This window comes from Canis lupus, chromosome 2 (assembly GCF_003254725.2).
Source record: "Canis lupus dingo isolate Sandy chromosome 2, ASM325472v2, whole genome shotgun sequence".
Classification (NCBI taxonomy): domain Eukaryota; kingdom Metazoa; phylum Chordata; class Mammalia; order Carnivora; family Canidae; genus Canis; species Canis lupus.
In genome coordinates, this window is record NC_064244.1 from 45,718,916 (window position 1) to 45,743,194 (window position 24,279).

The 24,279-nt window shown below is 40.6% G+C and overlaps 1 protein-coding gene across 20 annotated transcripts in view; it reads right to left on the bottom strand.

Moving 5' to 3' along the window:
* Nucleotides 1-24,279, bottom strand: part of PDE4D (phosphodiesterase 4D) — a 1,438,885-nt gene that overhangs the window by 1,254,468 nt on the left and 160,138 nt on the right. For 6 of the 20 annotated variants that reach the window (XM_049097707.1, XM_035713046.2, XM_035713043.2 and 3 more), the window contains one exon: nt 10,699-10,762. The exons of the other annotated variants lie outside the window; for them this stretch is intronic. The gene's annotated coding sequence lies outside the window, so the exon portion shown is untranslated. The remainder of the gene's footprint in view (nt 1-10,698; nt 10,763-24,279) is intronic. 20 annotated transcript variants of the gene reach the window in all.

The window sequence follows — 24,279 nt, forward strand, 5'->3', positions numbered from 1 at the left end:
AATATTTCAAAGAACATGCTCACACAATCTTCCCTTTTACAATATAGCAAAAACAATAATAAAGTTTTTATCTAAAATAAAGAGTGCTGTACCCTTCTCCTGCTAACCAAGAGCTGATGCTTTGTGGTTTACAGGTGACAAAGATGAGCTTCCCATTCCTCAGCGACAATGCTGGAAAGGCAATGCAATTGGCCAAGCTTTCACAGTAGTCCCAAGGACACCACCTGGGAAATAACTGAAGAGTAACTTCTGGCAGTTGCAGCCTCAGAGTATACATAGTGGAGTTTCATAGGGAATATCTGTGCCTGGGGTGGGGGTGGGGGGAGCAAAACAGGTTCCTCTCCCTCTCCCCACAATCCTACTTTAACACACAAAATAGAAACGACCACTAATACTTGTTGGTATTTGGGAAGAAGTATCTTTCCTTTACTGTAACATTCATTCATTTTCCATCATGGGTGGAGAAGAGATTTATGTCATTGTTGGGTCGGTCTCTCTCTCTCTCTCTCTCTTTCTCTCTCGCTGTCTCCCCCCGTCGATTCCCCTCTCTCCCCCTCTCCTTCTCTTTCTCCATCTCTGTGTTCTGACTGCTTGGTCCCACTCTGTCCTCCTCCTTCTCCTCTTCTCTGCTCCCTCACTCCATGCCTGTCCCCCCTTCTCCTTCTGGCTATAATCTTCCTCTCCTCTCCCTCATCACATTCCTTTCCAATCTGAAGAACCAACCAGGTTGGAATCACAGATATTCTTCTATCCTCATTGTTTAAAGCCAAAGAGGCAGGCCCGGCTGCTTTGTTCATAACTGCCAAACTAAGCTCACCACCTGGGGAAATGGTGGGAAGCCTACTGGGCCCAGGGCCATAGTGAAGATAAGCTAGTAGGAAAGAAAAGATAATGGCCCTTTGATCTGACATCTAGGTCTTTAGTTCTCCACTGCTTCAAAACCCATGGGAGGATGGAACATGATTAAACTTCTGGATTCCTAATAACTCCCTCTGCTGAGAACAAAAGGCACAAGACGGAGAGTGAGTCAGCTGATCCAAGAGTCAAGCAGGAAGGAGGCAGGACTTGCATTAGGGCCACCACGGGGAAGCCAGGCCCAGTAAAAAGTGATACAGCATGCTATACGGACTTCTTACTCTTGTCATTAGGGAAAAAATCCTATCCTTAAAAAGACTGTGACTTGTCTGCTCATAGTCCTAAGATGAAATTTCAGAGATGAAATTCAGGAAAAGAAAAAAAGAAAAATGAGGCCAGGCATGAACAGGGGCTATTCTATTAGTGATATTTGGTCATGGGTTTTCGCCAGAAAAATCTGTCATGTAGTATCACAGATATTTGTAATTAGGCCTTATGGTTCTTCTCTTGGCAGAGAGAACTGAGCTAAGTTAATGCCTATGAATCACTCAGGTCAAAGTGGGTAGGCCAGGTAAGCAGCATCCCTAGTAGAATACAGCCTTCACAAGGCTTATTCCAGAGAGGACTCTGGGAAGATCAACCACACGTCCCGGTTTGCCCAGTGGTGCTATACATCTATTGCCTGGCATAATTATTAATAACACCCCTTTTTCACTTTTTCACTTAATGGGATGAGCACTGGGATGTTATATGTTGGCAAACTGAACTTAAATCAAAAACTTTTTTTAAAAAATCCCTTTTTATTCTGAAAGGTGCCATTTTGAATGCTCAATTATAAGATCCCTTTAGTTATGTGCTATATAATGGATTACTTATAATCTATTAAAAGTGTCACAATTATATGTCAGACTACATTCAACAGAATTGCTGGAACTAAAAAAAATCTTTAGAAATAAAAATTATTTAGAAATTCATGCAGCTTTACGGATAAACAATATATAAGGAAAGATAGAAAATAAATCAACCCGGAAGAGAAGGAAGCAATTAAAGGAAAGAAAATGCAACCCTGACCTTAATTTTCCACCATCCTCATTAATAATGACTGCTAAGAGTTGGTCAGCCATGCTATTTGGAAAGCAATCTTAGAAATTAATACAATTATTTAAGAACTTTTTTTAACCTTTGATTCACAAAACAAATGACCTTTCTAATTTCACCAAGATAACTTAGTAGTGAATAGATATTAGTGACACAAAGATCCCAAATCTAGTTTTCTGAGGAAGAAAAAAGAAAAGAAGCTTTCAGTAAATCTATAAGAAAGAATGAATTGTCTCCTTCCTTTTAAAGCCAGGTAGGAAACTTAAATGTTGACATTATCATCTATCTCCCTGCTATATTTCTCTTGCTAGGAGACTACAAACCAGGCAAAGCCACATTCACAGCTTGTAACAAAAGCTTCGTTTACATTGCATATAATATGCTTAATAAGATAATGCAGCTTTCAGCTTCCTTGTACAAGAGTCCTGGTGTCTAGTTAACAAGCAAAAATTAAACAAGATCAAGAAATGAGCTGTCCAGGTCTCCTATCTACCTGAAATTAAACCACTGATTCCTTACTGAGTGGAACTATGAGATGGCCTTTCCTGACATCAGAAACAGAATCAGATAGAGCCATGCAGCTGATGCAACATTGTACCTTCAATCCCACAACAGCCAACAGAAACTTGGTCAGAACAAGAAGCTGTTCCACATCCATTCTCTCCTTCCATAACCATCTTGCCCCTAATTTTCCAAGGACTCCACATTCAGTAATTTGGTCCTTTCTCCTGGCTGCCATTGTCAGCAGTTTCAGCACTGCCTTGTCATGATTTTAGACTCCCATCCAGGCCTTAATATTTTTTTGCTCTTAATACTCTATTAAAACACAATATATGTACAGAAAAGGGTAGCAGATTTCCACAAAGTAAACACACCCACGTAACAACATTTTAAAAATTAGGGCACTGCATCCTAAGCTCACTTCACCCCATGGATACAACTAGAGAACACCCATATGAATGTAAATAACCCTGAAAACAACCCAAACTGTGGCCGTACAGACTCTCCACAGCTAAATGGAGAGAAGAGGCCACATGGAAGAGGATAAGAAGGGCAGAGACATGGTGAGAGGGTGAACAGACCTGCAGGACTGTCGGCCAGAGGGAAGGATGCCATGGGATTAGAGAGGGTGGGGGAAAAACAGACTGTCATACTGGGGAGCCCACATAGAGAAGACAAACCCCCATAACATTCAGCTTTGAAAACCAGAGGAGCCAAAATTTCCAAGTTCTTATTATAAGGGGGAGCTTAACACCCAGAATTTTAAAAATTAGTGGCCATGGCTCTGGGAGAACAAGAGGGCAAGAGAAAACGGAGTCCCCCACCTTAAAGAGATAGCACAGCAAACATCCTACAGAGATATAGCATAAAAGCAGCAGTTTGAAAAGTGTCTGAGGTATATAGAAGGGAGATTTGATTAGTCATCTCAGAACATGAACAGGAGGGACAGGGGCCTTTGGGGGACTTTCCAGGAACAAAGGAGCTGGTAGGCACCATTTCCCTCCCTTGTCCTCCTGCCTAGGCACATAGACACCAGTGGGAACCAGTGCAGTGTTAACGCCCACCATCTAACTTGCTAACAGTATGCCCTAATCCCACATCCCCCTGTTGACATGCCCCTCCAGCCAGGCCTCCCTTCCAGGTCCCCTCCCACAGCAGACATGGCAAACCTGGCTAATTTCACATGCCCCACCCCTATGTTCTCCTGCGGACATATCGCCTCCAATATGCTCTTGGACAGAGCCCATCCAAGGCAGCGCCACAAGCCTGGCAGTGTGCAAGCAGTCCCACCAGGGTTCAACACCACTCTAGAGTGACTCATGCCCTGGGGAGAGGGGAAGATAACCACATAGTCCAGTCCAAGTGCAGCCTAGCAGTGGGCTGACAGCTGATTCAAGTCTGACTGTAGGATCTACCCACCAACTAAAGAGTCTCAAAGGAAAACAATGGGAAAGTATCCTGCTGTTCCATGCTAATGCACCTCTGGCAAATGCCTGGTCTGACACAACTCAAGCCCAGTGTGGCCCCAAACTGGCCCACTAACAACACAAGGACCAAACTGAGCCCACAACAGGCAAAGAAAGTCATCGCAGATGACTAGACTAAAGGTAAAAGTGGCTCTGCCACAACAATAAAGTGCATGCAACACACAGGACATACCCATGAAGCACAAGGTTCTGGTGAACAGGGGACATCATAATGCAGGACACTACAGGACCTCTTCTTTATAAGGCTACTACTTTCAAGAGCAGAAGACACACCTTACTTTCCTAACACATAAAAACAGACACAAAGAATAAGACAAAATAAGGAGACAGAAAAAAAATGTTTTCAACAAAAAATTATAGCAAGAGAGCTAAGTGAAATGGAGATAAGTAACAATTTAAAGTAATGACCATAAATACTCTCACTGGACTTGAGAAAAAAAGTGAGGGACCTCAGACCCTCAACAAAGAGATAGAAAACATAAAAAAGATGAAAAACTCAGTATGTGAAATTTAAAATACACTAGCTGGAATAAATAGGAGACTACAGGAAGCAGAATGGAAATGGTGACCTAGAGGACAGAGTAATGAAACACAGCTGAAAACAGAAAAAAAAATCTAATAAATGACAGTAGACTTAGTGAACTCTGATTTCATCAGGCTTCATAACCTTTGCACTATAGAAATCTCAGAAGCAGAAGAGAGAGAAAGAGAGAAGGAAATTTTATTTGAAGAAATAATAGCTGAAGATGTCCAGAATCTGAGGAAGGAAACAAAAATCCAGCCCCAGGAGACACAGAGAGCTCTCAACAAAATCAACTCAAGGAGGTCCACACCAAGACACATAGTAATTAAAACGGCAAAAATAGTGACAAAGAGAGAATTTTAAAAGCAGCAAAAGAAAACATTTGTACACAAGGGAAACCCCATAAGGCTATCAGCTGATTTTTTTCAGCAGAAACTTTGCAGGCCAGAGGGAGTGGTATGATACATTCAAAGTGCTGAAAGAAAAGAACTGCAATAAAGAATACTATATCCAGCAATGCTATCATTCAGAATAAAAAGGGGGATAAAGAGTTTCCCAAACAAACAGAAGTTAAAGGAATTTGTGACCACTAAATGAGCCCTACAAGAAATGTTAAAGGGGACACTTTGAATGGAAAGGAAAGACTGTACATTTGAGTAAAAGTCGGAAGCACAAAATCAGAAAAATTTAGTATATCTACAAAAATCAGCCAAGGAATTCACAAAACCAAAGTTATAAAGTATGTCACCATATACCTAAAATATGATGAGGCAGAGAGGAAGGGGAATAAAGAGGATTTCCAAATCAATTGACCATCAACTTAATATTGCCTGCTATATGCATAAGATGTTATTTACAAACCTAATGTCAACCAAAAATCAAAAGCCAGTGATATGAAAAAATAAAGAGAAAGGAATCCAAATATATCACCAAACTGTGAGAGAGGAGAGCAAGAAAAGAAAGAAACATAGAACAAGTATAAAAACAGCTACACAACAGGTGACACAATGGCAATGAGTACCTAATTATCAGTAATTACTTGTAATGTAGATGGACTAAGTGTTCCAATCAAAAGACATAGAGTGAATGGGGGAAAAGTGAAATATATCTACATGCTGCCTACAATTCATTTCAGACCTAAAACGCATGCAGAATTTAACTGAAGGGGTAGAAAAGCATTTATCATGCAAATGGAATTGAAAAGAAAGAGAAGGTAGCAATACTTTTGCTGGACAAAATAGATTTTAAAACTAAGACTGTAACAAGAGACAAAGAAGGACACTTTATGAACAAAAAGAGGGACAATCCAACAAGAGAATATACCGATAGTATATATTTATGCACTCAACATGGGAGCATCCAAATACATAAAGCAATATTAACAAACATGTAAGACATAATCAATAGTGATACAATCATAGTAGGGGACCTTACCACCCCATTTACATCAACAGACAGATCATCCAGACAGGATGTCAAAAACAAAACAAAACAAAACAAAAAGATGAAAGCCATTGTTCACAGTGAACAATGCATTGGACCAGATGGATCTAACAGATATATTCAAAAGATTCTATCCTAAAACAGAAGAATAAACATTCTTTTCAAGTGCACACAGACCATTCTCTAGAATAGATCACATGTTAGGCCACAAAACAAGTCTCAACAAATTCAAAAAGATCCAAGTCATACCATGTGTCTTTTCTAATAAGACTATGAAACCAGGAACCAACCACAAGAAAAAAAAATAGAGCAGAAATACATGGAGATTACATAACATGCTACTACACAATGAATGGTCAACAGGAAATTAAAAAGAAATTTAAAAATTACATGGAAATATATGAAAATGAAAATATAATAGTCCGAAACCTTTGGGATGCAGAAGTGGCTGTAATAGGGAAGTTTAGAGCAATACAAATCTATCTTAACATACAAGAAAAATTGTATATAAACAACCTAACATTATATCTACAGGAGCTACAAAAAGAACAAACAAAACCCAAACCAGAAGAAGGAAGGAAATAATAAAGATTAGAGCAGAAATAAATAAAACAAAAACTAAAAGCAAGAGAACAGGTCAATGAAACCAGGAGCTGGTTCTTTGAAAAGACCAATCAAACTGATAAACTTTTAGCCAGACTCATCAAAAAAAAAAAAAAAAAAAAGTTAGAGAGAGGGAGGGAGGGAGGTGCTGGGAGCAGTGGGAAGGACTCAAGCAAAATCAGAAATAAAAGTGGAGAAAAAACAACAGAAATACAAAGGATTATAAGACAGTATTCTGAAAAGTTATGTAACAGCAAATTGGGCAACCTAGAAGAGAGAGATAAATTCCCACAAACCTATAAGTTAGCAGAAGGGATTCAGAAGAAATAGAAAATTTTAACAGATCTATTACCACCAATGAAATTGAATTACTAATCAAAAAACTCCCAAAAAACAAAAGTCCAGGACCAGACAGCTTCACAGGAGAATTTACCAAACATGTAAAGAATAGTTAATATCTATTCTTCTTAAACTATTTCAAAAAGTAGAAAAGGAAAGAAAGCTTCCCAATTCATTCTTTATAGAATGGGCAGCATTATCCTGATACAAAAACCAGATAAAGATGCTACCAAAATAAAGAAAACCACAGGCCGGTATCTATTTTAAAAATCATTTATCAGGATCAAGTGGTATTTATTCCTGGGATGCAAGGATGGTTCAATATTCACAAATTAATCAGTGTGACACATCACATCAATAAGAGAAAAGAATCATAAGATCCATTCAATAGATACAGAAGAAGCATCTGATAAAGTATAATGTCCATTCATGATAAAAACCCTTAACAAAGTAGGTTTAGAGGAAACATTCCTTAGCATACTGAAGTCCTATATGAAAAACCCACAGCTACCATCATATTCAATGGGGAAAAACAGAGAGCTTTTCCTCTAGGATCAGGAACAAGACAAGGATGTTCACTCTTACCACTTTTATTCAGCTTAGTCCTGGAAGTCATAGGCATAGCAATTAGACAACAAAGAGAAATAAAAGTCACGTAAACTGGTGAGGAAAAAAGTAAAACTTTGACTATTTGCAGATGACATAGTACTACATATAGAAAACCTTAAAGACTCTACCGAAAAACTAGGACTCATAAATGAATTCAGTAAGGTCAAAGGATGCAAAATCTATGTATAGAAATCTGTTGCATTCCTATACACTAATAATGAAGTAGCAGAAAGAGAAATTAAGAAAATAACCCCACTTACAATTGAGTCAAAAATAATAAAATACCTAGGAATAAATTTAACCAAAGAGATGTGGGACCTGGAATTTGAAAGCTATAAAACACTGGTGAAAGAAATTAAAGAGGATACATACAAATGGAAATATATTCCACGGTCCCAAATTAGGAGAACAAATACTGTTAAAATGTCTATGCTGTCCAAAGCAATCTACAGACTGAATGCAATCCCTATCAAAACACCAGCTGTGTTTTTTACAGAACTAGAACAAATAATCCCCAAATTTGTATAGAATCACAGTGACCCTGAGTAGCTGAAGCAATTTTGAAAAAGGTGAGCAAAACTGGAGGTATCACAGTCCCAGGTTTCAAGACATACCACAGAGGAGTAGTCATCAAAACAATATGGTACTGACACAAAAACAGACACACAGATGAATAGAACAGGGTAGAGAGCCAATAAACCCATGATTATATAGTCAATTAATCTTCAACAAAGGAGGCAAGAATATGCAATGGAAAAAGATAATCTTTTCAACAAATAGTATTGGGAACACTAGACAGCTACATGCAAACGAATGAATCTGGGCCACATTCTTAGACCATACACAAAAACAAACTCAAATAGATGAAGACCCTAAATGTGAGACCTAAAACCATAAAAATTCTAGAGAGAGAACAAGCAGTGCTTTCTTTTTTTTTTTAATCTGTTTTTTTTTAGATTTTATTTATTTATTCATGAGAGACACACACAGAAAGAGGCAGAGACACAGGCAGAGGGAGAAGCAGGCTCCAAGCAGGGAGCCTGATATGGGACTCGATCCTGGGACTCCAGGATCATGTGCTGAACTGAAGGTAGACGTTTAACCACTGAGCATCCCAGGCATCCCAAGCAGTGCTTTTTCTAACATAAAGTGCAGCAACATTTTTCTAGATATGACTTCTGAGGAAAAGGAAACAAAAGTAAAAATAAATTATGGGAATTACAATGAAATAAAATGCTTCTGTACAGCAAAGAAAACAATCGGCAAAACTAAAAGGCAACCTACTGAATGGGAGAAGATATTTGCACATGACATCCCTGATAAAGGGTTAGTATCCAAAATAAATAAAGAACTTTTTCAACTCGACACCAAAAAAAAAGATTAATCCTATTAAAAAATGAGAAGACATGAACAGACATTTTTCGAAAGAATAAGACATACAGATGGCCGACTGCCATATAAGATGTTCAACCTCACTCATCATCAGGGAAATGCAAGTCAAAACCACAGTGAGATTTTACTTTACACCTGTCAGAATGGGTAAAATAAAAAAATAAATTTAAAAAACAAGAAACAAGTCTTGGCAAGAACGTGAAGAAAAAGGAACTTTCATGCACTGTTGGTGCAAATACAAACAGGTACAGCCCCTGTGTATAACAGTATGGAGGTTCCTCAAAAAGTTAAAAATAGAATTACCATATGATCCAGCAAGTCCACTATCGGGTGGGTATTTACCCAAAGAATATGAAAACACTAACTTGAAAAGTGACATGCACTTCTACATTTATTGTAGCATTATCTCAATAGCCAAAGCATGGAAGCAGCCCAAGTGTTTGTCAATAGAGGAATGAATAAAAAAGAAGTGGTATATATGTATACACACAGTGGAATATTAGCCATAAAAAAGAAGAAAATCTTGCCATTTGCAATGACATGGATGGATCCAGAGGATATATTGTTAAATGAAACAAGCCAGAGAAAGACAAATACCATATGATTTCACTCATATGTGGAATTTAAGAAACAAACCAACAAAGAACAAAAAAGAGACAAACCAAAAAATGGACTCTTAACAATGCAGAATAAACTGATAGTTACCAGAGAAGAGGTGGGTGGGGTGATGGGTTGAAACAGGTGAAAAGGATTAAGAGTACACTTACGATGAGCACTGAATAATACATAGAATTGTTGAATCAGTATATTATGTTCCTGAACCTAATATAACACTGCATGTTAAGTATACCAGAATTAAATTTTTCTAAGAGTGGTATTTAGTTCTGCACAGTAACAATGGGAAAAATGGACATTTATGAAAAAAATTAGAACATTTCAGCACCCAAGAAGCTCTACCCCTTACATCCCTCTCAGCCACCTTCTTCCCTTAAAGTTAACCATGGTCCCGAAGTCCAACACTAAAGCTCTAATTCTACACTTCATATGAATAAATCGTATAGCATATACTGCTTTGTGTCTAGGCTCTTCTCTCAACATTGTATTTTTGAGATTCATCCATATAGTGCATGGTGGCAGCTCATTCCCCATTATTGGTAAAGTGCTTCATTTTGTGACTGTACCAAAATTCAGGAAATTGTTTTCACTTTTCACTATCGCAAACAATTGCACACACCTTTTGGTGTGAAAATTACCTATTTTGGGTGGCCTAAGAAGAGAAATGCTAGGCTCCAGGTAATTACATAAGTTTAGTTTTCACAGACACCAAAAAGACTTCCAAAGTGAATCTACCAATTCACAATCGCACCATCTAGAAGCATTCCAGCCATCTCACATACTCACGGGGGTGTCATTCTCTCCACGGTAGCCCTCCTGACGGATGTAGTATAGTACTAGGACTGCGGGTTTAATTTCCTAGAGACTGATGGAGTTGAATCACCCAGCTTTCTTAACCTTTTAAGGTTCACCTACCCAGTAGCCCACCTTGGTCATTCGATTCCTCTCTGGTTACATACTTAGGAGGGATGTGGCCCTAAAAACCAACGGTATGTACGTTCACTCCACTCAAAGCCATCCTGCCTGTTGGCCACTGTCACTGTCTACCAATCACTCCCATCTCCAGTCTCAGTCTCCCTTGTGGATCTCTCTGGGTTCAGCCTCTTCTCTCTCTCCTGATGCAGCCAATCTGACACCTGACTGCTTCGGGTGTCAGATAACCTCATAGGCTGCCTGCACCAAGAAAGCCATGTTCCTACAGTGTTGCCACCGCAAGTTCCCTGTGGTTCTTACCATTTCCTTCCTCTCTCCAGCCCCAGAGAAAGGACTGTCCCTTCTTCTCTTGAAAAATCTCAACCTATGAAAAAAAAAAAAATTGTGTTTCTCTCAGTTTGTTTTGCCACTTACTATTTGTGTGACCAAATGCAAGTTACCTGACCTCTCTTGGACTCAGGTTTCTTACCTGGAAAATGAGAATATTGATTAACTTATGAAACTGCTGTGAAAATTAAAGGACATAGCTTAAAATGCCCCCATTCAATGCCTGATCGGTGCTCTGTAAAGGTTCTCTTTCCATTTTTCCTTTTCTCTCTGCATCATCATTAATCTCCTCCTTTGAACTTCGAAGCAGTAAAGTAGCAAATAAAAACCAACTGGCTTTTGCAATGAGACACACTGAGACCTGAAACCTAATGTTTATTAGTGACTAGCTCAGTCGTTAATTTTGCTAAATCAGCCTCTCACCCTCAGAAGGATCTGAGGATGTTATATTCCAAAGTGTGACAATCACAAGTCACTCAGGGTAACCGTGCTTCTAGACTAGGGGTCTCAAAATGTGGGCTGAGCAGCCACTGCACCCCCTGCCCTTCGATCCCCAGCTGGCCGTATGCTTCCCTCCTTCCCTCCCTATTCTCTTCCACTAGGCCAGCCTTCCTCATTTGCACCACACCTCCCTAGGCCTTGAGGCCTTTTATTTTGCTGCTTCTTCTCCAGCTTCTTATTGAACTAAATGATTAACTGCCTGAGAGTTACAGAACACTTGTGATGTATTTAATATTGTTTCTTTTACAAATATAGACTCCCTCTCTGCTCTCCAAATTTTTACAACTTAGCATGTCAGGCCTCATTAGTTTGATAGCAAATTATCACAAACTTAGTGAGTAAAGGTAATAGAAATGTATTATCTACAGTTATGGACAGCAAGGATCCAAAAGAGGCCTCACTGGCCTCTGTTAGAGTCCAGAGCCACATCCCTTTCTGGGAGCTTTAGAGGAGAATCTGCTTCCTGAGGTTACGCTTATTCTTTGGCTCATGGGCCACTTTCTCCACTGGTGATGACTGGCTGGGTATTTCTCCTGCTGCATCATTCTGACACTCTCCCACTCTCCCGCCTCTCTTTTCTACTCCTAAGGACCTTTGTGATTATGCAGGACCCACCCAGATAATCTAGAATAATCTCTCCATCTTGAAGTCATTGAATCAGCAACCTTAATTCCGTTTGCCATCTTAATTCCCCCTGGCCAGGGAACATAACATATTCACAGGTTCCAGGGATTAGGACATGGATAATTTGCAGGGAGAGGGGTGATTCCATCACCACAGCCCTCAGCACTGTTACTGAGCCTGTCTTTCCCTCAAAATGCAGGTGAGATGGCAGTGCTGGTTTACCTAATAGTGCTGTTACAGGTTTTCTTTCAGTTCAGAAACAAAACAAAACAAAAATGAAAGCAAGCCTCCAAAATACAAACAACTCAGAGTTGGCATTATAACATGTCATGGCAAAGCAAAGCAGTTTTCTCCTGCACGCCTGTGCCTATAAATCCCAACTGGTACTTTTCGTTTGTTCTCCCCAAAACACCATCACTTTTATGAGTTGTTAACAAGAAGGGAGGAGAGAAAGGTGAGTGAAAAGGATGGATACTAGCTACAGAACCAAGTGTAATTTCAGGAGAAGGAAGAGGAGGAGGAGGAGGGGGAGGAGGAGGAACTCAAGAGCATACCAAAGAAACTTCTGTGTTGCCTAGGGTACTCTAAACCTTGAGCAAAGCTCTGAATAATCACTTGGTCTGAGAGTAATCCTAAACCTAAGTGTAAATCCTGAAGGTGTCCACGAACGTTCCTTTGTCCTGTTCTCTCTCGACGTTCCATAAATTGCCTGGGGAGGGTCATCTGACTCACCCATGAAACTACCAGAATTAAACAGGACAAAGCAAGTAAAATCACATGGGGTACTTTCACCTGTTATCTCTTCTCCAAATAGATTATCAGGGCACTGTTTCCAGTTTGGGGTTTGTGGGGGGAGGATGGTAACTCAGATCCAACTTTTAAATGTCTCCAATGAGCTGGGCTCCAGACTTCCTTTGCTACTTCAGGGTTTTAAGTAACAAATCTTACAAGTTATATAATGTCTCTAAAACCTGATTTACTATATATAGTAAATATAACTCTATATAACCTTTAGGGAATTTTTCAGTACACCAAATAAGTTCCAAATATGTTACTGTGCACTTTAATTCATTTCTTAAATCATACACAACATTAGTAGGTAACCCAATTCATCTTGATGAATCTAGCTGTGAAGGTGGCTACCATGGCTGACCTCACCCTGCATGAAACGTTTCCATGAGGCCACCATCTTCCTGGAATCAATGTGCCTATCTAACTATTTTTGTCTTCCAACTTCTAAACTCTTCCTCAAATCTTCCTGATGCTCTCTATCCCCTCAACTTCATTTTCCTAACACTTACCACAGTTTTAGTTAATTATCAGGGTCAATTTCTGTTCACCCCATGAGGACAGGGACCATATCCATCTCTTTCTTCCATGTTTCAGCGCTGTACCTGGCACACAAAGGGCCCACAAACACTGGTGAACCAATAAATGCTCCCTGTCCTTACTTTTCTTTTCAATACGCTTACATGTATTCATGCCAGGCACTATTTTAAGTATTTTACATGCATTAATTCATTTATTCTTATAGCCAATTCCATTACGTGGGGACTTGTATTTCCTTGTTTTACACATAAGAAAATGGGCAGAAAAGACTCAATAATTTACACAAAGTCATATAGCCATTAATAACAGATAGCATTTATTAAGTGCTTAATATGTGTCAGGGCTACAGCTAGTCATCTAAGGTGACTTTCCTCAATTTACAAGAGATGATCTTCTTGGGTGGATAAATTAAAAAAGGAAACCCTTAAAAAAAAAAAAAAAAAGGCAACCCTGCCTCCTCGTAAGTCTCCTCCAAGGCACAGGGCTTTTAGGTTGAAAGCAGGTTCCCATAGTACCAGTCCTTCAAACTTGGGCCTTTCTTAGGGCACAGCCTGAATGACAGGGCCACACATTCCTCTGAGGACTAAATGGTGACTAAACCACAGCAACCCAATGACATGGGCATCAGTTCTATCATGTCAGGTTTACAGAAACAAGAACCTAAGTTCTTAGGCCCATAGAGAGCCCAAGCTGTGCAGAGCTATCCAGCTGCTGAGTGACAGAGGTAGAATTTAAGCCTACACATTATGGCCCTGGAGCCCACCCACCTAACAATACACCCTACTGAATTTCTTAGCCTTGGTTTTTAGGACAGCCTCCTAACTAGTCTCCTTGCATCCCAGTGTGTCTCATTTTGATTCACTATTGCAGCTGCAGTGAGTTTCTAAACACATACATCCAATCATGTCTCCTTCTTACTTGAGCACAACGAGAGCTCTCCCAGGACCCTCAAGATCAAATCAAGACTCCTTCTTGTGGCTGAGAAGGCTCCTTATGATCTGATCCTGGTCACCCTTCAGCTGAATGCCTTCTAGCTCTCTCCCTCTGTATCCCTCACTGCACACAATGACATAACGTCATGTGATATCCTGCTTTATGATTCTTCATGCTCCTTCCTGCCTCAGGCCTTAGCACATGATATTCTTTCCGCATGGAGTCCTTTCCCTTCCTGCTGCAGTTGACTAGCTCCTACTTATACCTTCAGTCTTAGCCAAAATGTCACCTCAGATCCATGTTCCTGGAACAGTCTAAATCAGATCCTTCATAGATTCTCTCTTCATACCCATATTTTTCTTTTCTTTTTTTTTTTTAAAGATTTTTATTTTATTTATTCATGAGATACACAGAGAGACTGAGAGGCAGAGACACAGGCAGAGGGAGAAGCAGGCTCCATGCAGGGAGTCCAACGTGGGACTCCATCCCAGGTGTCCAGGACTACACCCTGGGCTGAAGGCGGTGCTAAACCGCTGAGCCACCAGGGCTGCCCCATATTTTTCTTAATAAGTAATACTGTGCAAGTGTGATTATTCAAAAAACACCAGTTTCCCCCAATAATAAGTAAGTATCATGGTGGCCAGGGCCATCTCTATTTCATTAATTAATTATAAGCTCAGAATTTAGCACATTTTCTAGCACATAAAGACAACCAAACCTTGCTAAATATCGCCCTTGGTGCTCACTGTGCTTCCCCATCATGGCATTCATCACAGTAATCCCCTGATTATTTCTATAATCCTCCATTCAGTTGTAATTATTTAAAATATTAAAAATACAAACACTGTATCTGGATTTGGAGCCCACTACTGAACCTCAAGTGTCTAGCTCAATGCCTACCACATAGTAGCCACTCAAACATTCCAGAAAAAAAATGGGTGAACAAGCAGGAGTAACTGGCCCCTTCAGCGTAAAAATCCTCTTCATTATTATTGCCATAAATGACAACAATGGACTAAAGAGTTGCTGTACTTTAATGCCTCTGAAGGAACAGAATCTATAAGGAGCACTGAGAGAAGGTGATCAGCTTCAAAATCTAACCCAGTATTACCCACCAGCTACAACAGACTGAGGTGGTAGAGGGCCAGTCACTTTTGAGGCTTAGTCAAAAGTCTCACGAGTAGCCACTCAAACAGAGAACTCAGCATCTACTGGCCAACTCCTGCAGAGAATCAAGGCCACAGAACTACAAAGACTAACCTACAATGGACTATCATGTTAATCAGTAGACACTGGATTGACTCCCCATTAAAGAGAGATTGTGAGGACCGAAATCCTTCTGAAAGCATAATTAAATGACAACCCATCAGTCTAAAAAGGGTGGTGGGATGCACTCAAATGAAAGGCAAAAGCAAAGTAAAATATATTATTTAATAGCATCCTACAAGACGATGGAGGAAAAGTCCTTCTGAAAAACATGATTTACTCAATGACAGAGGAAAACAACATCTTTTCTACGTATAATATATGCAATGGAGGTGATACTATGCCTCATTATGACCTGGTTCCGGAAAGTCTACCTGGACTTGCAAATGGTGACAAGATCCTCAGAGTTCTAGAACAGGACTGGACTGTTCTGCCTACTGGCCAGTCATGATTGCCAAGTTCTATATGAAGGAATTTCACAGCGGTCTTGGAGCCCATGTGCATGAAATGTGACCAGTTAGTGTCATGTAATGACAGTGATCCCAAAATGACACAAATGTACTGATATCTAATTAATGAGATTACGTATGACAATACAAATGTCCTTGTATGCTCCCACTGGTGCAGGGGACACGTATTGGGCTGACCAAGCTTCATCATCTTCAGAATTCAAAGTCAAGTCTCTTTCCACCCACAGATCAATAAACTCCGCACTCTGCTTCTAATACCAAAATTCTAAACATAAGGTTAGGCAAGTTTGCATATTCAATATGCCCCCATTCGATATCCTTTTTTCGTCTCGGTCTTGCTATTCAGGATCTCATCAGTCCTAAAGTGCATACCTTAACACAAACGATGCTGATTTTACTTTGTTTGGTTTATCACCTGAGTAATCGAAGAACCTAACCTCTTGACATGAAATAGAAGCTTAAGTAAAACAGTATTTAAAAAAAACAAAACATCACATGGCTGACAACACACACAGTGGTTTCATCTGCTTTAAAGCTGTTGCACTGAGCCTGACAGCACCCACTGCCAGCGGTGAACACTCACCAGACATCAAGGAAGGTCCTCCACTCACAGTTACCCTGCCCTGGACGAGCGCAACACCACAGCTCTCCTTTCTGCTCTGCCTACCTCTCATGTCTTCTTATAGACAATACTGCCCTTTAGTAACGAATTTGGGACAGATTTCTTCTGGAGCAGTTTTTAAAACCATAACCAGGGAAAAGCCTTAAAAATCTCTCAACCAAATGAGTGGTTTGGGCTATTTACTGCATGGCCAGGGACTGGTTTTTTTATTTTTAAGAACACTTTCACCAAACAGGGTTTTGCATCTTTTGCTAAGCATAACTGATCTAGTTACCTGTCTTCATTTTTACTCTCAGTCAGCTATTTTCCCAGTAAGAGGGGTGCCGCTTCCCAGATAACTAAAACTTGAGTGGGCAGAAAGCGTGGTCCACAAGTCCCTCCTCGTGAAGACCACAGCAGTACTTAGGGCTCAAACTCAGGATGTCCCGAGTCACAGACATTCAAGGGATGCTAACTGGGTATGTGATTTGGTGGCCTAGGACTTGAAAATTCTAAGAAAAGTGAGCCAACACATTTCTCTGCCTCTGATCTGTTATGACTTCTGTATGTATAGTCCTTTGGGAGCACAAAGATCCTATAAAGGTTTCCTTCTAATATACAAAGGTTCTGGGGGAAAAGTTCACTATGTTGTGCTTTTATGTGAACTAGACATACCCCATCTCACAACTTGGCTTAGAAAAGTACGAGTTGGATTTCAGCCTCCCCACATCCCCTTGCCTGGCCTCTCATGGTCAATGAATAGCACTTGGATTTCTCTGCAGCACCGGAGCAATATTTATTCTCCCATCATTCATCATGCTTCTCGGGCTTGACTATGGATAAGGCGCTGGCTCTGTGGAGAATCTAACTGTGAGTAAAATGGTTTCCTCAGAAAAGGTTCCTCCTTCCTAGTGAATGAATGTCATGAGCAATGGTGTAGAAGGTGCTAAGATACAACATGCCTGGTGCTGGAGACTATTCTAGTTTCAGGGGAGTATAACAGAGTCATGGGTGATTGAGTTTATAAGAGGGCTTGCATGACCAGTCCAAGCAGTTTTGGAGAAGAGAAATCATTTGCCCACACTGAGCTTTGAGGACATAGATTTGGTGATGATCGACAGGACAAATCAGGGTGTGTCAATGGTAGAGAAGACCTAGAGGCCACAAGCCAATTAGCAAGTTGATAGAGTATATTATTGGCTAAACATTCACCATCACCTACCAAGAGAGTATTACACATTTCTAATCCATTAACTTCAGGCCTCGCTATAAGACTTTCTTTAAACAATAAGATGGGAATAAACAGAGTATGTACCACTTCCAAGCAAAACTTCAAGAGCCATTGTATGGTTCCATAATAAGTTCCTTTATCTTTGCCACAATATCCCAAATTGGGGCTGCTCCAACAGTCTGGGTCCCAGAGTGACAATAACAGGCAGCAGAGCTACAGTCAACTCATAATGAGCAAGCACCAGGCATAAAAAAGACTCCTTTTTTGTTTCATAAGCTGTTCAGTTTTACAGATTGTTAACGCAGCATCACTTATCACAGACATGGGAAGCTAACACCCTAAAAGGTGAAAGTTGTAAGGTCTTAGACTAGATAAGCACAAGTAGTACTGGGTAGGAAAGGACAGACACAACAACAGCCATTAAAACAACAAATCATTATCTAACATTCATTTAGTATTTATGTGTCCAGCATTACATTAAACATAGCTCATCTGGTCCTCATAAAGCTAGAACTCAAGCACCAATTTAATACTGCAGTACATGCTCTTCCCCATTTTTTTTTCCAACAACTAATAATCACTTTGCGATTGTATATACATGCAGCGTTAACTCAGCAGGCCTGGGTTACTCGAACCCTGCACATTCTCAAAAAAGAAACATCTTCAGAACTGGCCCTTGACTGGCTCCAAGCCCAAGGACACTCTGCCTGGTGCTATATGACTGAGGCCTTGGGCCATGCATTATCAGTTTGATCAAGTAGCTTATGTTAACAATGGGATTTCTGGTGAATGTCTGTTTTTTCCTGGAGATCTGGAGTCTGAGTACCTGAGAGAAATCATGCTAGCACTACAGAACTACATAAATTCCCCCCCCCCCCAAAAAAAAAAAACCCTGGACATCAAGGCTCAAGTGAGCTTCCCTAGTTGGCAATAGGGAACTATTTGTGTGCATTGTCACATCATTACTCAAAGAATTAAGTGCATCAGTGCAACTTCCCTGGGAAAGAACTCTTATAAGCCTGCATCTAGTTTCTCCTGGGCTTTGCCCTAGGAGTCTCCCCCTTTTCTCATTTTAATCTGTATCCTTTCACAGCAATCAACCATGACCATGAGTGTGAGAGTTGTTCTAAGTCCCATGAGTCCTTCTAGCAAGCCATCAAAGCCTAAGGGGAGTCTTGAAAAGTTCTGACATAGCACAAAACCTAAGATAGGTCAGTGTCCAAAATGACCCCAAATTTCAAACCTGGGTGGCTCAAAACATGGTGGTTCAAGAACAGAAATGAGAAAGTCAGGAGAAATTAGTGAGCAGGATGTGGGGACAATAAAGGAGGAGGCTGAGAAGCCAAGTAGAGGAAGGGGGCTTAGTTCGGTGGCTGACTTACTATATTTGATTTCCATATCCAGGTAGGAATGTGCAATGGGAAATATATAACTAGAGTCTATACTAGAAGCCCAGGATAGACACATAGTTAACAGCTGAAACCCAAGAATGAATGAGATTACTAGGGAAAAGATTAGAGAAAGGCACAACAAAGAATTGAGCACAAACTAGGGAGGATGTAACATGGCTGCCAGTGAGAAGGAAGATGACTTCCACCTACTTCCCAAGTACTATCAAGGATAGGTTTTTTACTTTTACGCAAATTTGTATTAATCCAGTTATACCATACACCTTATGCAAGAAAAGCACTGCTAAAAGTTTTTGTCAATATGTAAATAGCATGAAAAAAATCTCATGAGCAAAGCATTCAGAAATGACTCTCATAGCCATTGATCCTCCCAAATAAACTGGGATGAAGGGAAGCCCCAGGCATTCATGATACTTGTTCATGCATCTGTGGGGCTGTCACCAGAGTTATTTTTATAGGTTTGCTTATGTTGTTAGGCAGTCAAAAATTGAGGTCAAAAGAAAGACCCCAGTAAAGCCAGTAATCCTGGTACTGCACGAGGGCATTTTCCACAGAGAACAGAGCTAGGGGCCAAGAGCATCAACTCAAGCATTGTGCTTTTGCTTCTGCTCCCTCCTTCCAGGTGTGATTTCTTTCTTTTTTTTTTTTTTTTTTTAATTTTTATTTATTTATGATAGTCACAGAGAGAGAGAGAGAGAGGCAGAGACACAGGCAGAGGGAGAAGCAGGCTCCATGCACCGGGAGCCCGATGTGGGATTCGATCCCGGGTCTCCAGGATCACGCCCTGGGCCAAAGGCAGGCGCCAAACCGCTGTGCCACCCAGGGATCCCATGTGATTTCTTTCTATTGCCTTGAGCTTCTCAATTTTTCTTTTTCTACACAAGAATGGCCTTGGAATCATGTCAGAGGTTCCTTTTAAATAATGCTGCAGTGGAAGTCAGAGTTTCTGCCTGACTTGTCTCCATTTTACCTGAAGAGACAGCCCCCTCCATGGTTATGCCCCATATACATCTCACTGAGGCTTCAGAAAACATTGAATCTGTCTCACATGCTCCTTTTTTTGGGTACTTCTACCCTTTTTAACTATTCATAACATGCATCCTACTTTCAGAACACTGAATTGGTTCTCAGGCGTCATACTTGGCAGTGAACACAGGGTAAACTTCATTCAGGTCTACAGCCAGTCTTGCCTACCACACTCCTTGCAATGGAGAATTCCACTCCATGATCTTACACTCAGGTTGGTGAGAAAGGCATCCAAGAGCAACATTCAAACCAGTGTCTCAAAGGCTCCCCCATGTGTGCACATGAAAAACAACTCATCAGAGGAGTTCAGTGGACTAACTGCAGAATAAGAATGACAGGGATCAAATTTCAGATCTCAGAAACATGCTAACGTATGAGAAAACATCACATTATATAATTATGACTTTATTTATACATGTGTCATGTTTAAAAATCTAAAAGAATAATTAAGTGGGCTGATTTGGGACAGATTGGAGCATCGGCAAAGAAATACATGTATTAAAAAATTGATCTTTCTACATTAGGTGTGGAGAAAGGGGAAAATAATATAAAGTAATTGGATTTGTTCCAACTAAAGGAACAAACAAAAATAAAAGATAAACCCTCTGAATACAACATTAGCCATTGATTTATATATTTCAGCCCGTGAAAATAAACCAAAACATTTGTTGCACTTTCCAGAAAGCATTTCCCTAGTGGAATGTTTTCAGATCTCCCTTTCTGCCCATTTATCTTTCCCTCTGGGGAAAACCTGCGATATCTAAGACTGCTGTGTCAATCAGCAACTTTTAAGCAAAAGGTTGGCTTCCAGAATATTAAAACCAAGCCTGGCAAAGATTTTTTTTTCCAACTCTCATCTTTTACAGATGAAGAAAGTGAACTCAGAGAAATGAAAGGTCTTGTCTAAGCTCACAGAACTGACAGGAAAGCTGAGAGCAGACCCCTAGTCTTCCAAGTCCAACCATCATTCCTTTACACGGTGCTATCTCTCAACTTTCAGCAACAAATAATAAATAGAAAATACACTAACAAATACTTCTTCTCATACTAAAAGGTGCTAGGCACTTATTCTATGCCGACATGTTTTTCAGTACATTGCAGAAGTTAACTCTTTGGGGACTGCGAAAAATCCTCTGAGATTCTATTATTACCCATTATTATCTGAGAGAGTAAGTGGTAGAGCCACTATAATAGCTACCAAATAGTCTAGCTCTAGAGATCAAATTCTTCACCAAAAGCAGAATTTTTATTCAAAATGCAAAGGGGCATCAGCTATAGGATTAAACCCTGCTCTAGGCAAAGTAAAAAGCTGTGATAATTAAAACAGAAGTAGGATCAATTTAAAAAGGATAAATAACACCCACCTCAGAAGGAAAATCCTTACCCCATTAGTAGAACAAACTTGAAGCTTTTTAAGTATCCAATGTCATACAAACCATCTAAGTAGAGGGCTGACTTCTTTAGTATACCAACCGAAATCATGTTAATCTATAATTAGAATTTATTATTTTCTATTCATTATGGCAATTCCTCTTCTAGGCAACTCTTGTTGAGCCTATTTGCCATGTAATAAAACCAGATTTCTTAGTGTGTGCATGTGGTGGGGCGGGGGGGGGGGGTGTTAGGGGAATTCTCTTACCTCTTTAATTGATGCAAATTTATATAAACTTCATAAAGACAGCAGTGACTGCCCCATTTCTGTGTTCAATGGAAATGTTAAGTCTTATCTTGCCAAACCTCTGTTGTTTGGTCCTCCTCTAGATACTTTCTCTCTCTTGGCTCCTTTGACATCACTCTCTTGGCCCTTGCCTGGTCTTTCACTGTTCTTTAGTAGGTTCCTCTTCATAAATTTGTTAAAGATTGGCATTCCCGGAGTTTGGACCTTGCTGGATTATTCCCCGTTCTCCCCCCCAACCCACCCAAAACTGTTGCCACACTCTACTTGAGTGACCACCCTTCTAGCTACACCTTCCACTCCAACCTAAGAGCTGATTCCTGGCTTCCAGGCTTCCTCTCCTCTAAGCTTGACAATCTCCAAGACAATACCTCAAATTCAATGTAATCTAATCCAAACCCCTTATATTTCACCAAAAATCTTATTCCCCATTTCCATCTTCCTTAGCTTGTCTAACAGATTCTTCCAATCTACCAGCCCAACCCTCAACCACCTGAGACTCTTTCCCTCTCTCTCAGGACACATCCAGCTAGATTGAAATTTCTAGGAGTTGTACTTTCTATACTGCTCTTTTTTTTTTAATTTTTATTTATTTATGATAGTCACAGAGAGAGAAAGAGAGAGAGGCAGAGACACAGGCAGAGGGAGAAGCAGGCTCCATGCACCGGGAGCCCGACGTGGGACTCGATCCCGGGTCTCCAGGATCGCGCCCTGGGCCAAAGGCAGGCGCCAAACCGCTGCGCCACCCAGGGATCCCCTCTATACTGCTCTTGAGTCTTCCCTTCTCACTTGCACTCTCATGAAAACCATCTAACATCCACCCTCATCATCCTGTCTCTCCCCATGCCAAAAACAAACAAACAAAAATAACTATATTAGGTTGGGTTCCACCAGAAATATTCCCTGAGCTAAGAATTTCAGTGCCAAGAGTCATGTGAGAAGTGATCCCAGAACACTAATGTAGCAGGTATAGAAGAATGGCAGGGTCTAGAGGGAAGTCAATGCTGGGGTGTTAAGGATCAGATAACCATTGTGAGCAACTAAGGTTCACATGGACTGAGGATCACTGGGAGACTATAGAGCATGCTGTACATCTGTCCCACCCCAGGAGTAAAGAAGCTGAGATATTATCATCAGCATTTGAGGGCTACTCCCAAGGGTCTTCACTCCCGGCTCTTCTGGTCTTACAAACTGGTAGTGCTGAGACTTGAGTTACTGTAATCAGGAATATTGACTGCCAAGACAATGTGAGAGGGGCAGTGGAGGCACCTGCCTCAAATCCCTGCAAGGCACCCAGAGGCTCTAGAGAAAACTCAAGTGTCTCTGCATAGCCCACAAGACATTCCATGATCTGTCCCCTTGCTTTCTACTTTCACCCCTTCTCTGTCTTCCTGCCTTAACATTCCCATGCTCTGGTCTTACCAACCTACCAGTGGGTCCCAGGTCCCCACAGCTCGCTGCCTCTGTTTTATTTTTTTTTGTTTTTGTTTTTGTTTTAAGATTCTATTCATTTATTTGAAAGAGAGAAAGAGAAAGCACAAACAGGGGAAGGGGCAGAGGGAAAGAGAGAAGCGGAGTCCCAGATGATCGGGGTACCTGATATGGGGCTCGATCCCAGGACCCTGGGATCAGGACCTGAGCCAAAGGCAGACACTCACCCAACTGAGCCACCCAGGCACCCCACCTCCTCTGTGTTTTGCATTTAATATTCCCACCTCTAGGAATATCCACCTCTCCCTTCCAACCCTATTCCCATCTATATGGGATACCCCAACTCTTTGACAAAATCCAGATTGCAGATCTCCACATCTCAACATCTCGAGCCTTCCTTCAATTCCTTGCCCCCACGTTGAGTATATCTGCTTGTGCCACTGCCCTGTCCTGCATCTGTCCTTCTTGCCAAACTGCACAGGAGTTACTGGTCCACGTGGCTAGACCAGCCTGCCCGAGTCTGAACTCCTGACCAGCACAGACTGTGCTTGATTGATCTCTGCCTTGCCAGACCCTAACACAAGGAAGAGGACAACTGGAAAAACACCAAACAATTCCTGACATGTCTATGTATCATACAGAATAAATAATAGAAGTCTCCAATTAATAAGACAAAGCAAGCCTAGACTAAAAGGGAAGGAAAAAAGAGGAAATTAGCAATCCTCTTTAGCACATGCTTTTCTAAAAAAAATAAATAAATAAATAATAATAATAATAAATAATTAGTAAATAAATAAAATAAAATTACTAATTAGGAAAGTTTTTCCTTACATGTGGGCTATAAATCAGTTCGGCTCACTCTGCCTCAGCTTCATTAGCTATGTGCCCCTTTACTGGCACAGATTTCCTCAGAGGCAAGCTAATGCATAAGAGCCCCTAATAGAAAACCCCTGAGAATATATCATCTATGTATTTACTCACGGATATTATGTGACATTTCAACCTCATACTCGGGCTCCTTCCTATGCCTGGCAGTGAGGTGCCTTTACACTGAACTCATTCAGATACCCCTAAAAAGATGAAACAGGCAATGTAATTACCTTCCTAAGATCCACTTT